Here is a 15316-nt window from a genome sequence, read left to right as displayed (position 1 = left end):
ACCATGCACATCCAGATTGTAATCAGTGCTGGGGTAATGTTTACACAGCTATGGACATCAGAGTTGTTAATGCTGGGGAATGTTTACCATGCTAGACATCCAGATTGTTAATCAGTGCTGGGGTAATGTTTACCATGCTAGACATCCAATTGTTAATCAGTTGCGGTGTAATGTTACCATGCACATCCAGATTGTTAATCAAGTGCTGGGGAATGTTTACCATGCTAGACATCCAGATTGTTAATCAGTGCTGGGGTAATGTTTCCCATGCTAGACACTCCGATTGTTAATCAGTGCTGGGGTAATGTTTACATGCTAGACATCCAGATTGTTAATCAGTGCTGGGGTAATGTTTACCATGCTAGACATCCAGATTGTTAATCAGTGCTGGGGTAATGTTTACCATGCTAGACATTCCAGATTGTAATCAGTGCTGGGGTAATGTTTACCATGCTAGACATCCAGATTGTTAATCAGTGCTGGGGTAATGTTTACCTGATCTAGACATCCAGATTGTTAATCATGGCTGGGGTAATGTTTACCATGCTAGACATCCAGATTGTTAATCAGTGCTGGGTAATGTTTACCATGCTAGACATCCAGATTGTTAATCAATGCTGGGGTAATGTTAACCATGCTAGACATCCAGATTGTTAATCAGTGCTGGGGTAATGTTACCATGCTAGACATCCAGATGTTAATCAGTGCTGGGGTAAGTTACCATGCAGACATCCAGATGTTAATCATGCTGGGGTAATGGGGTTTACGCATGACATCCAGATTGTTAATCAGTGCGGGGTAATGTTACATGCTAGACATCCAGATGTTAATCAGTGCTGGGGTAATGTTACCATGCTAGACATCCAGATTGTTAATCAGTGCTGGGGTAATGTTTACCATGCTAGACATCCAGATGTTAATCAGTGCTGGGGTAATGTTACCATGCTAGACATCCGATTGTTATCAGTGCTGGGGAATGTACCATGCTAGACATCCAGATTGAATCAGTGCTGGGGTAATGTTTTACCATGCTGACATCCAGATTGTTAATCAGTGCTGGGGAAATGCTTCTATTTTTTTTATTTGATATAACCTTTATTTAACTAGGCAGGACGACGCCCAGGACGCGGAGTCAATCACCACCTTCGGAGACACCTGAAACCCCACCTCTTAAGGAAACCTGGATAGGATAAAGTAATCCTTCTAACCCCCCCCCTTAAAAGATTTAGATGCACTATTGTAAAGTGGTTGTTCCACGGATATTCATAAGGTGAATGCACCAATTTGTAAGTCGCTCTGGATAAGAGCGTCTGCTAAATGACTTAAATAAATGTAAATGTAAGTTAAGAACAAATTCTTAATTACAATGACGGACTCGGACGGCGCTGAGCCAATGTGCGCCGCAGTCACGTCTGTTCGAAGGAGCGGACCAAAATGCAGCGTGTTCGTAGTTCCACATATTTATTAAACGTGAAACTGAATGCAATACACATAAATACTTGAAAACACAAAAAACAAACCGAGACGCAGAGAGGAAAACACACTACTCAAAAGATAATAACCCACAATAGAAGAGAAAAACCCCTACTTAAATGATCTCTAATCAGAGGCAATGAGATCAGATGCCTCCATTAGAGATCAACCTCAAACAATCCCAACATAGAAATAGAAAAACTAGAACTTAAACATAGAAATAGAAAAACATAGAACAACCCAAAACACCCCCTGTCACGCCGCCCTACTCTACTATAGAAAATGACATATTACTAGGGTCAGGACATGACAGCCCCTATGGGACTCCCAATCACGGCCGACTTGTGATACAGTGTGGATTCGAAACCAGGTGTCTGTAGTGACGCCCTAGCACTGACATGCAGTGTCTAGACCACTGCGCCACTTGGTGCACACTGCTAAATAGTGCTCCTCTAGATAGGAATCTAATAACACTAGATATAAGACCAGGTGCACACTGCTAAATACTGCTCCTCTAGATAGGACATCTAATAACACTAGAAAGACCAGGTGCACACTGCTAAATACTGCTCCTCTAGACAGGACATCTAATAACACTAGAATAAGACCAGGTGCACCACAGCTAAATACTGCTCCTCTAGATAGGACATCTAATAACACTAGAAAGACCAGGTGCACACAGCTAAATACTGCTCCTCTAGATAGGACATCTAATAACACTAGAATAAGACCAGGTGCACACTGCTAAATACTGCTCCTCTAGATAGGAATCTAATAACCTAGAATAAGACCAGGTGCATACCGCTAAATACTGCACCATGGAAATACAACAGCACAGTATTGAGCTAAAGAAGTTTCAAAAAGAGTTGAAGTTCACTTTGAAAGCAGAAAATGCATAGATGTTTGGTGCTTTCAAGATGGACATTTTGAAATTTCAACTGGACTTTTGTCACTCAAGATAACTGACAGCTTGAATAGGAGCTTCCATAGATGCTCTCTCTCTGTCTATCTGTCTAGACACATATTGAACCTTTTCAATAGCTTCTCCATTTCCTTTCATGGTGTGTAGGCCTACACAAAGACTGACTGACTGCATGCGTATTCAATTGGGATGTCTGTCCTACGGGAGAAAGGACGACACAAACGGATACTCAGTAGTTGAGCAGAGAATCTGTTCCAAATGGCACCCTATTTCCTATGTAGAGCACTTCTTTGGGCCCTATAGACCCTGTACTAAAGTAGTGCACTATATAGGAATAAGGTGTCATTTGGGACACAACCGGTGTCCTGGTTTCAGTATAATGACAGACAATATGAGCTGATGTTGTTGTTTTTTTCTCCATGTTTCCAGACATCATTCAGATAGATTCATGTGTACAAATGATATCTGCCAATCCACAGAGTCTGACAGGGATCAGGAACATTCTTACATAACCACAGAAACCATAGCATAGAGTAAGGACATTCAGTAGGGAGGATGTTCAACTCAATTTGCATGTCCATTTGCCTAAGCGTACCAAATGTACGTAGAGATGACGTTCAGAGATGATAAAGGACATAGAGATGTACTATATAATAAATGTTACATAAATATGTACTGTGTTTTATACTGTAGAGTCCCTGAGTAGCCTCATTGACGTTCAACTCTATTTGCTTTAGACTACATGGAATGTGTAGGTAGGACCTCAAGGGGAAACAACAGCCCATAGAGGTACAGTGTGTATACTTTACTTCATACGGCCAAGCCCACAGACATTATATGTATCGTACATATGTTGTAATAACTCTATTTTATGGCACAGCCAGTAGAGAAGTGAAGCAGGACGGGACTGGACTGGACTGGACTGGACTGGACAGACAGACAGACAGACAGACAGACAGACAGACAGACAGACAGACAGACAGAGACAGATGGATGGATATAGTCTACCTTTCTTTGCCTTCTTCTGTAGCTTCAGAGTGTCTAAAGACTTCTTCTTGATCTCACTCCGAACTTTCTTGTACTCTGTGGGGGGGAAATGGGGTCAACAGCGTGTCAGGAAACCCTAAAGCTGAGCACAGTCAGTGGATATTACAACATTTGTGGAGGTGGTAAAAGGTGAAGTAGCTGACTGGTATACATGTTATTCTGTCGTTTATCAGCCATTTAATAACAGCTATAACTCATTGGTTCACTATTGTGCCAAATAGTGAGCTCATATGACTGACCCTGTCTTGTTGGTTTTGACGCGTGTTTTACTAAATTGTACAATAAAACAAAATTCGGGTCAAAGAGGAAAAGAAAATAAGCTAAACCCTAAACAGAGAGTGAATGTTGACTGTGTGTGCAGAGGTATAATATATGTATATATATATAATATATATATATTATATATATAGATAAACTATTTCAGCCACACCGTTGCTGACAGGTGTATAAAATCAAGCACACAGCCACGTAATCTCCATAGACAAACATTGGCAGTAGAATGGCCTTACTGAAGAGCTCAGTGACTTTCAACGTGATAGGATGCCACCTTTCCAACAAATCAGTTCATCAAATTTCTGCCCTGCTAGAGCTGCTCCGGGTCAACTGTAAGTGCTGTTATGTGAAGGGAAATGTCTAGGTGCAACAACGGCTCAGCCGCGAAGTGGTAGGCCACACAAGCTCACAGGACGGGATCGCCGAGTGCTGATGCTCGTAAAACTTTGTGACTAGCTTGTTCCAACTTCGTGGCAACAATTTGGGGAAGGCCCTTTCCTGTTTCAGCATGACAATGCCGTACAGAATGGTTATTGAGATTGGTGTGGAAGAACTTGACTGGCCTGCACAGAGCACTGACCTCAACCCCATCGAACACCTTTGGGATTAATTGGAACGCAGACTGTGAGCCAGGCCTAATCGCCCAACATCAGTACCCGACCTCACTAATTCTCTTGTCTGAATGGAAGCAAATCCTCGCAGCAATGTTCCAACATCTAGTGGAAAGCCTTCCCAGAAGAGTGGAGGCTGTTATAGCAGCAATGTTCCAACATAGTGGAAAGCCTTCCCAGAAGAGAGGAGGCTGTTATAGCAGCAATGTTCCAACATCTAGTGGAAAGCCTTCCCAGAGAGTGGAGGCTGTTATAGCAGCAATGTTCCAACATCTAGTGGAAAGCCTTCCCAGAGAGTGGAGGCTGTTATAGCAGCAATGTTCCAACATCTAGTGGAAAGCCTTCCCAGAAGAGTGGAGGCTGTTATAGCAGCAATGTTCCAACATCTAGTGGAAAGCCTTCCAGAAGAGTGGAGGCTGTTATCGCAGCAGACCAACTCCATTTTAATGGTCGATTTTGGAATGAGATGTTCGACTAGCATGTCCACATACTTTTGTTCACGTGTATATTACACTGGCTTTAGTGTATGGTTATATTATTATACAGTTCAGTCGGAAGTTTACATACACTTAGGTGGAGTCATTAAAACTCGTTTTTCAAACGCCACAAATTTCTTGTAAACAAACTATAGTTTGGCAAGTCGGTTAGGACATCTACTTTGTGCATGACACAAGTAATTTTTCCAACAATTTTTACAGACAGATTATTTCATTTATAATTCACCGTATCACAATTCCAGTGGGTCAGAAGTTTGAAGGTACCACATTCATCTGTACAAACAATAGTACCAAGTATAAACACCATGGGACCTGCAGCAGCCGTCAACCGTTCAGGAAGGAGACGCTCTCTCTCTTCTAGAGATGAAAGTACTTTGGTGTGAAAAAGTGCAAATCAATCCCAGAACAGAAAAGGACCTTGTGAAGATGCTGGAGGAAACAGGTACAAATATCTATATCCACAGTAAAACGAGCCCTATATCAACATAACCTGAAAGGCCACTCAGCAAGGAAGAAGCCACTGCTCCAAAACCGCCATAAAAAAGCCAGACTACGGTTTGCAACTGCACATGGGGAAAAGATCGTACTTTTTGGAGAAATGTCCTCTGGTCTGATGAAACAAAATAGAACTGTTTGGCCATAGTGACCATCGTTATGTTTGGAGGAAAAAAGGGGAGGCTTGCAAGCCGAAGAACACCATCCCAACCGTGAAGTACGGGGGTGGCAGCATCATGTGCGGGGTGCTTTTCTGCAGGAGACTGGTACACTTTCACAAAATAGATGAGGAAGGAAATTATGTGCATATATTAAAGCAACATCTCAAGACATCAGTCAGGAGGTTAAGCTTGGTCGCAAATGGGTCTTCCAAATGGACAATGACCTCAAGCATACGTCCAAAGTTGTGGCAAAATGGCTTAAGGACAACAAAGTCAAGGTATTGGAGTGGCCATCACAAAGCCCTGACCTCAATCCCGTAGAAAATTTGTGGGCAGAACTGAAAAAGCGTGTGCGAGCAAGGAGGCCTACAAACCTGACTCAGTTACACCAGCTCTGTCAGGAGGAAGGGCCAAAATTTACCCAATTTATTGTGGGAAGCTTGCGGAAGGCTACCCGAAACATTTGACCCAAGTTAAACAATTTAAAGGCAATGCTACCAAATACTAATTGAGTGTATGTAAACTTCTGACCCGCTGGGAATGTGATGAAAAGAATAAAAGCTGAAATAATCATTCTTTATACTATTATTCTGACATTTCACATTGTTAAAATAAAGTGGTGATCCTAACTGACCTAAGACAGGGAATTTTTACTAAGATTAAATGTCAGGAATTGTGAAAAAACTGAGTTTAAATGTATTTGGCTAAAGTGTATGTAAACTTCTGACTTCAACTGTGTATATATATATATACACCCCCCTCTCTCTCTAACTCTCTGTTATGATGATACCTTAGCATGGTCCTTATCCAGAGTGTTGGTTCCTCTCTATATTATTATATATCTATATGTTATGATGGTACCTTAGCATGGTCCTTATCCAGAGTGTTGGTTCCTCTCTATATATTATATATCTATATGTTATGATGGTACCTTTAGCATGGTCCTTATCCAGAGCGTTGGTTCCTCTCTATATTATTATATATCTATATGTTATGATGGTACCTTTAGCATGGTCCTTATCCAGAGTGTTGGTTCCTCTCTATATTATTATATATCTATATGTTATGATGGTACCTTTAGCATGGTCCTTATCCAGAGTGTGGTTCCTCTCTATATTATTATATATCTATATGTTATGATGGTACCTTTAGCATGGTCCTTATCCAGAGTGTTGGTTCCTCTCTATATTATTATATATCTATATGTTATGATGGTACCTTTAGCATGGTCCTTATCCAGAGTGTTGGTTCCTCTCTATACTATTATATATCTATATGTTATGATGGTACCTTTAGCATGGTCCTTATCCAGAGTGTTGGTTCCTCTCTAATATTATAATCTATGTTATGATGGTACCTTTAGCATGGTCCTTATCCAGAGCGTTGGTTCCTCTATATTATTATATCTATATGTTATGATGAACCTTTAGCATGGTCCTATCCAGAGTGTTGGTTCCTCTCTATATTATATTATCTATATGTTGATGGTACCTTTAGCATGGTCCTTATCCAGAGTGTTGGTTCCTCTCTATATTATTATATATCTATATGTTATGATGGTACCTTTAGCATGGTCCTTATCCAGAGTGTTGGTTCCTCTCTATACTATTATATATCTATATGTTTGATGGTACCTTTAGCATGGTCCTTATCCAGAGTGTTGGTTCCTCTCTATATTTTACATATCTATATGTTATGATGATACCTTTAGCATGTGTAACCGATGTGAAATGGCTAGTTAGTTAGCGGTGGTGCGCGCTAATAGCGTTTCAATCGGTGATGTCACTCTCTCTGAGACTTGAAGTAGGGTTTCCCCTTGCGTTGCAAGGGCCGCGGCTTTTGTGGCGCGATGGGTAACGATGCTTCGTGGGGTGTCAGTTGTTGATGTGTGCAAGGGTCCCTGGTTCGAGCCCGGGTTGGGGCGAAGAGAGGGACGGAACCTACACTGTTACATTGATGCTGTTGACCCGGATCATTGGTTGCTGCGGAAAAGGAGGAGGTCAAATGGGGGGTGAGTGTAACCGATGTGAAATGGCTAGTTAGTTAGCGGTGGTGCGCGCTAATAGCGTTTCAATCGGTGACGTCACTCTCTCTGAGACTTGAAGTAGGTTTCCCCTTGCGTTGCAAGGGCCGCGGCTTTTGTGGCGCGATGGGTAACGATGCTTCGTGGGGTGTCAGTTGTTGATGTGTGCAAGGGTCCCTGGTTCAAGCCCGGGTTGGGGCGAAGAGAGGGACGGAACCTACACTGTTACACAGGTCCTTATCCAGATGTTAGTTCCTCTCTATATTATATATATCTATATGTTATGATGGTACCTTTAGCATGGTCCTTATCCAGAGCGTTGGTTCCTCTCTATATTATATATATATATGTTATGATGGTACCTTTAGCATGGTCCTTATCCAGAGCGTTGGTTCCTCTCTATATTATTATTATCTATGTTATGATGGTACCTTTAGCATGGTCCTTATCCAGAGCGTTGGTTCCTCTCTATATTATTATATATCTATATGTTACGATGGTACCTTTAGCATGGTCCTTATCCAGAGTGTTGGTTCCTCTCTATATTATTATATCTATATGTACGATGGTACCTTTAGCATGGTCCTTATCCAGAGTGTTGGTTCCTCTCTATATTATTTATATCTATATTTATGATGGTACCTTTAGCATGGTCCTTATCCAGAGTGTTGGTTCCTCTCTATATTATTATATATCTATATGTTATGATGGTACCTTTAGCATGGTCCTTATCCAGAGTGTTGGTTCCTCTCTATATTATTATATATCTATATGTTATGATGGTACCTTTAGCATGGTCCTTACCAGAGTGTTGGTTCCTCTCTATATTATTATATATCTATATGTTATGATGGTACCTTTAGCATGGTCCTTATCCAGAGTGTTAGTTCCTCTCTATATTATTATATATCTATAGTTATGATGGTACCTTTAGCATGGTCCTTATCCAGAGTGTTGGTTCCTCTATATTATTATATATCTATATGTTACGATGGTAACTTTAGCATGGTCCTTATCCAGAGTGTTGGTTCCTCTCTATATTATTATATATCTATATGTTACGATGGTACCTTTAGCATGGTCCTTCCAGAGTGTTGGTTCCTCTCTATATTATTATATATCTATGTTACGATGGTACCTTTAGCATGGTCCTTATCCAGAGTGTTGGTTCCTCTCTATATTATTATATACTATATTTATGGTACCTTTAGCATGGTCCTATCCAGAGTGTTGGTTCCTCTCTATATTATTATATATCTATATGTTATGATGGTACCTTTAGCATGGTCCTTATCCAGAGTGTTAGTTCCTCTCTATATTATATATATCTATGTTATGATGGTACCTTTAGCATGGTCCTTATCCAGAGTGTTGGTTCCTCTCTATATTATATATATCTATGTTATGATGGTACCTTTAGCATGGTCCTTATCCAGAGTGTTGGTTCCTCTATATTATATATCTATATGTTATGATGGTACCTTTAGCATGGTCCTTATCCAGAGCGTTGGTTCCTCTCTATTTATTATAATCTATATGTTATGATGGTACCTTTAGCATGGTCCTTATCCAGAGTGTTGGTTCCTCTCTATATTATTATATATCTATATGTTATGATGGTACCTTTAGCATGGTCCTTATCCAGAGCGTTGGTTCCTCTCTATATTATTATATATCTATATGTTATGATGGTACCTTTAGCATGGTCCTTATCCAGAGCGTTGGTTCCTCTCTATATTATATATCTCTATAGTTATGATGGTACCTTTAGCATGGTCCTTATCCAGAGTGTTGGTTCCTCTCTATATTATTATATATCTATATGTTATGATGGTACCTTTAGCATGGTCCTTATCCAGAGCGTTGGTTCCTCTCTATATTATTAATCTATATGTTATGATGGTACCTTTAGCATGGTCCTTATCCAGAGTGTTGGTCCTCTCTATATTATTATATATCATATGTTATGATGGTACCTTAGCATGGTCCTTATCCAGAGTGTTGGTTCCTCTCTATATTATTATATATCTATATGTTATGATGGTACCTTTAGCATGGTCCTTATCCAGAGTGTTGGTTCCTCTCTATATTATTATATATCTATATGTTATGATGATACCTTTAGCATGGTCCTTATCCAGTGTTAGTTCCTCTCTTCCACTCCTCCATCTGATCCTGTAGAGGGTGATCATGCAGTCCATGAAAGCCCTGCAGGTCACAGCAATCACAAAGGTGAGAAACATTAGAATCCTGTATTGTTTATTAGGATCTCTCCTAGCCCACCAAAAGGCTAGTCTTTCAGTAGAGAGGGGCATAGTGGTGATGAGGGGGCGGGGCATAGTGGTGATGAGGGGGCGGGGATTAGTGGTGATGAGGGGGCGGGGAATAGTGGTGATGAGGTGGCGGGGTATATCGGTGATGTGGGGGCGGGGCATTGGTGATGAGGGGGCGGGGCATAGTGTGATGAGGTGGCGGGGCATAGTGGTGATATGGGGGCGAGGCATAGTGGTGATGGGGGCGGGCATAGTGGTGATGAGGGGGCGTGGCATAGTGGTGATGAGGGGGCGGGGCATAGCGGTGATGTGGGGGCGGGGCATAGTGGTGATGAGGGGGCGGGGCATAGCGGTGATGTGGGGGCGGGGCATAGTGGTGATGAGGGGGCGGGGCATAGCGGTGATGTGGGGGCAGGGCATAGCGGTGATGAGGGGGCGGGGCATAGCGGTGATGTGGGGGCGGGGCATAGCGATGATGAGGGGGCGGGGCATAGCGGTGATGAGGGGGTGGGGCATAGTGGTGATGAGGGGGGCGGGGCAGAGCGGTGATGAGGGGGCGGGGCATAGTGGTGATGAGGGGCGGGGCAGAGCAATGATGGGGCAGGGCATAGTGGTGGTGAGGGGGCGGGGCATAGCGGTGATGAGGGGGCGGGGCATAGCGGTGATGAGGGGGCGGGGCAGAGCAATGATGGGGCGGGGCATAGTGGTGATGAGGGGGCGGGGCAGAGCGGTGATGGGGGGCGGGCGGTAGTGGTGATGAGGGGGCAGGGCATAACAGTGATGGGGCGGGGCATAGCGGTGGTGAGGGGGCGGGGCATAGCGGTGGTGACTGTGTGTGTGTTTTTCATTATGTGTGTATGTGTGTGTGTGTGTGTGTCTGTCTGTGTGTCTGTCTGTGTATGTGTTTTGGTGTTGTGTGTGTGTGTGTGTGTGTGTTGGTGTGTGTGTGTGGTGTGTGTGTGTGTGTGTGTGAGTGTGTGTGTGTAGCTAGGCTTGACCACAGGCACCTAGGTTTACTACGCACACTGTCACAGCCATGGAGACGCAAGAAGAATTTCTCCAAAATGCCTTGAAGAAATGAGATCTCCCTGTGTGACTGTGTGTGTGTCGTGGACCAGTCATGCCCCTGAGACAGTGGAATGCTGGGAAAGAGTAGAATCGGCTGAGCTGGGTGACATTCTACAGATTCATCAGTAATGTCTCACTTTAACGACACTGTTACACACACACACACACACACACACACACACACACACACACACACACACACACACCCACATACACACACACACACACACACCACACACACACACACACACACACACGCACACACCACACACACACACGCACACACACGCCCACACGCACACACCACAAACACTTCTTAATTTCGTTCAAAGTGACATGTACTACAAATCAATGGTAAATGATGGTCTAGTAGTGTGGTTGTAAATGAGAACATCCTTACATTGAAAAGTCTCTGAGCTTGGCCTCGATACTTCTGTGTCTCATACACATCCTGGTTAGAGCTGAACCAATGTCCCTGGTGCCTCCTGTAACACACAACAATACATCCTGGTTAGAGCTGAACCAATGTCCCTGGTGCCTCCTGTAACACACAAACAATACATCCTGGTTAGAGCTGAACCAATGTCCCTGGTGCCTCCTGTAACACACAAACAATACATCCTGGTTAGAGCTGAATCAATGTCCCTGGTGTCCCTGGTGTTATCCAAGCCTGAGACCGGGTTTAAATTAATGATGATAGATAAATAGGAAGTTTCTGCATGAGTGCTTTGTAAATAAACACTAGAGAATGCTGCTCTCTCCTTACATACAAAGACGCCCAACCCACTTTTTGATACAAAACACAATGGTGAGTTGTAACATCACCACCAGTAATAAACCTAAAGGCCCAATGAGGGAGGGAGGGAGAGGACAGGCCTGGAATTTCAGGATTTTAGGGGCAAGGCCATATGGCCTTCAAGAGGTGCCAGGGCACCAAGGCTATCTGCTAGGGCACCAAGGTCATCTGCCAGGGCACCAAGGCTATCCGCTAGGGTACCAAGGCTATCTGCTAGGGCACCAAGGCTATCTGCTAGGACACCAAGGCTATCGCTAGGGTACCAAGGCTATCTGCTAGGGTAACAAGGCTATCCGCTAGGGTACCAAGGCTATCTGCTAGGGCACCAAGGCTATCTGCTAGGACACCAAGGCTATCTGCTAGGGTACCAAGGCTATCTGCTAGGGTACCAAGGATATTAACCAAATAGCCAACTAAATTGTTTTGAAAACTGAAAAACGCTGTTCTGTTAAGAAAAACATAAGTATATGTAAATGTACACAAATAATGAATTAGCCTGCCTGTCAAAGAGTAGGGGGTAGACTATGGTATTGGCTATAGTTTGTCTCTGTCAAATGAAACCGCTCGCATTGCAGTGCGCTTTGGAGAAATGTGTTTTCCTGCTAATTGCATAGTGGAACATTCGTGCTTGTAGCCGACTGCCGTCTGCGCATTGCTGCGCTTATAATGTGAAGATATAGACTAACAGTTTATAATGTGAAGATATTGACTAATAGTTTATAATGTGAAGATATAGACTAACAGTTCATAACGTGAAGATATAGACTAATAGTTTAGAATGTGAAGATATAGACTAATAGTTTAGAATGTGAAGATATAGACTAATAGTTAGAATGTGAAGATCTAGACTAACAGTTAGAATGTGAAGATATAGACTAATAGTTTAGAATGTGAAGATATAGTCTAATAGTTTAGAATGTGAAGATATAGACTAATAGTTTAGAATGTGAAGATATAGACTAATAGTTTAGAATGTGAAGATATAGACTAATAGTTTAGAATGTGAAGAATTAGATAACAGTTTAGAATGTGAAGATATAGACTAATAGTTTAGAATGTGAAGATATAGTCTAATAGTTTAGAATGTGAAGATATAGACTAACAGTTTTAATGTGAAGATATAGACTAACAGTTTATAATGTGAAGATATTGACTAACAGTTTATAATGAAGATATAGACTAACAGTTTAGAATGTGAAGATATAGACTAATAGTTTAGAATGTGAAGATATAGACTAATAGTTTAGAATGTGAAGATATAGACTAATAGTTTAGAATGTGAAGATATAGACTAATAGTTTAGAATGTGAAGATATAGACTAATAGTTTAGAATGTGAAGATATAGACTAATAGTTTAGAATGTGAAGATATAGTCTAATAGTTTAGAATGTGAAGATATAGTCTAATAGTTTAGAATGTGAAGATATAGACTAATAGTTTAGAATGTGAAGATATAGACTAACAGTTTAGAATGTGAAGATATAGACTAACAGTTTAGAATGTGAAGATATAGACTAACAGTTTAGAATGTGAAGATATAGACTAATAGTTTAGAATGTGAAGATATAGACTAACAGTTTAGAATGTGAAGATATAGACTAACAGTTTAGAATGTGAAGATATAGACTAATAGTTAGAATGTGAAGATATAGACTAATAGTTTAGAATGTGAAGATATAGTCTAATAGTTTAGAACGTGAAGATATAGTCTAATAGTTTAGAATGTGAAGATATAGACTAATAGTTTAGAATGTGAAGATATAGTCTAATAGTTTAGAATGTGAAGTTATAGTCTAATAGTTTAGAATGTGAAGTTATAGTCTAATAGTTTAGAATGTGAAGATATAGTCTAATAGTTTAGAATGTGAAAATATAGACTAATAGTTTATCAACATTTTAAGCTAAATCTTCTGATCTGTTGCATCAGCCTCATTGCTTTTAAAATGTTTTTTTTTAATTGATGTTGGCTACAGTGGTTGTATTAATTTGTGATCTGTCGTCCTACAACTGTCCCAGAGTTTGTTTGGAATATTATTTGTCACACAGAAGGACAAGCTGACCAATAGAATGGATCAACTGTTGTACTATGGGGGATAGTAGATAGGCTAGTGCTCTTGCTGTTTGTGACTCATCTTGTTGGCTGACCTAAAAGTAAATGTGGACAGTTTCTTTGTAACATGTTTAATATGCACCTCTAAATTCGATAAGGACGCGTGCCGTTGAATCCCCGATGCGTCTTCACTAGTAGCCGAGCTGGGGCCTCACAGATCACATCACATGATAGGCATTGGCTAATAACAATTGAGATGTCTGAAAAAGTCATGTGAGTGAGAGGTGCTTTGGAGCAGGCCAATTGGCAGCTGGGAGAAGGGATTTACAATTATTATATAAAGCACAAGTGCACAATGGCCACTATGGTGGCTGCAAGGCATGGATGTTTTTAGAGGGCATTACGGCCACACAAGGGGGCATCGAAGACCATGGCCGTCGATGCCACCAGGAAATTCTGTGTTTAGCTGGGCATGTGGTCCATGTATGGGAGGAGAGTAGCAATGAGGTGCCACAACACGCTTGTCAAATTCCACCAGGGGTACCTAGTCTACACAAAGGCCCCTGGTCCCCCTAAACACTGGAAGACCGCCCAGGGTCCCCCTAAACACTGAAAGGTCCCAGCAGCTGTACGACCCCCGAGGCCCAGGACTGAGCTGCAGCGGACGGACACATTGTCTCCCTCACGGGGACTTCCTCCCAGGGTATTGTTCCCTGTTCCGTTCCCCTCCTCTGCCTCATCAACAGGACAGAGCAGCTACGACAGGACAGGGCCCTGCTGAACTACAACACCCCATTAACTAAGGCTCTGCAGCCTAACATACTCTAACATAGACACTAGAGACACAGACAGGACTCAAGGGAACACTACAGCTGAAGTGGCCAGGTCCAGATGTGAATGTGCTTTAGCTTAGTGAACTCCTTTATCGTTTTCAGCTTGGCTAGAGCACACAGGCCTTTAGGTCTGGGAGCAAGCTAGTAGCTCCCGAGTGGCCGCAGGCTCTGCATCTCAGTGCTAGAGGCGTCACTACAGACATCCTGGTTCGATTCCAGGCTGTATCACAACCGGCCGTGATTGGGAGTCCCGTAGGGCGGCGCACAATTGGCCCAGCGTCGTTGGGGTTTGGCCGGGGTAGGCTGTCACTGTAGATAAGAATTTGCTCTTAACTGACTTGCCTAGTTAAATAAACGGTTAAATAAAGGTTAGATAAAGGTTAAATAAAAGGTTAAATAAAGAAATGACAATAATAAAAGCAGCATAAAGGTTACTCACTGTAATGCCCTACAAGGCAGGTTTCATTTGCTCTTGGCTAACCTCTATGCCTCGGCTCAAAACGCCAAACCATGCTACAACTGACTAATCTGCTAGGAGATTAATTAGAAATAAAAAGGCCTTTTTACAAATCACTTCCTCTGGTTTAAAGAGCTATTAATGTTTATTAACACTGCAGGGTCCCATTTAGGCTTAACACACAGCCTGGATGAAGGACAGACAGACAGACAGACAGACACAGACAGACAGACAGACAGACAGACAGACAACAGACAGACAGACTGGATGAAGTACAGACAGACAGCCTGGATGAAGGACAGACAGACAGACAGACAGACAGACAGACAGACAGAC

General features: G+C 42.1%; 1 pseudogene; it reads right to left on the bottom strand.

The window, feature by feature from the left end:
* Positions 1-2887: 2887 nt before the first annotated feature.
* The window catches only part of LOC115183921 (protein MTSS 1-like), an 86976-nt pseudogene continuing 74547 nt past the window's right edge, over positions 2888-15316 (bottom strand).

Source organism: Salmo trutta, unplaced genomic scaffold (assembly GCF_901001165.1).
Source record: "Salmo trutta unplaced genomic scaffold, fSalTru1.1, whole genome shotgun sequence".
NCBI classification, from domain to species: Eukaryota; Metazoa; Chordata; class Actinopteri; order Salmoniformes; family Salmonidae; genus Salmo; species Salmo trutta.
The sequence above is the reverse complement of the archived record's forward strand: the minus strand, read 5'-3'. Positions and strand labels throughout refer to the sequence as shown.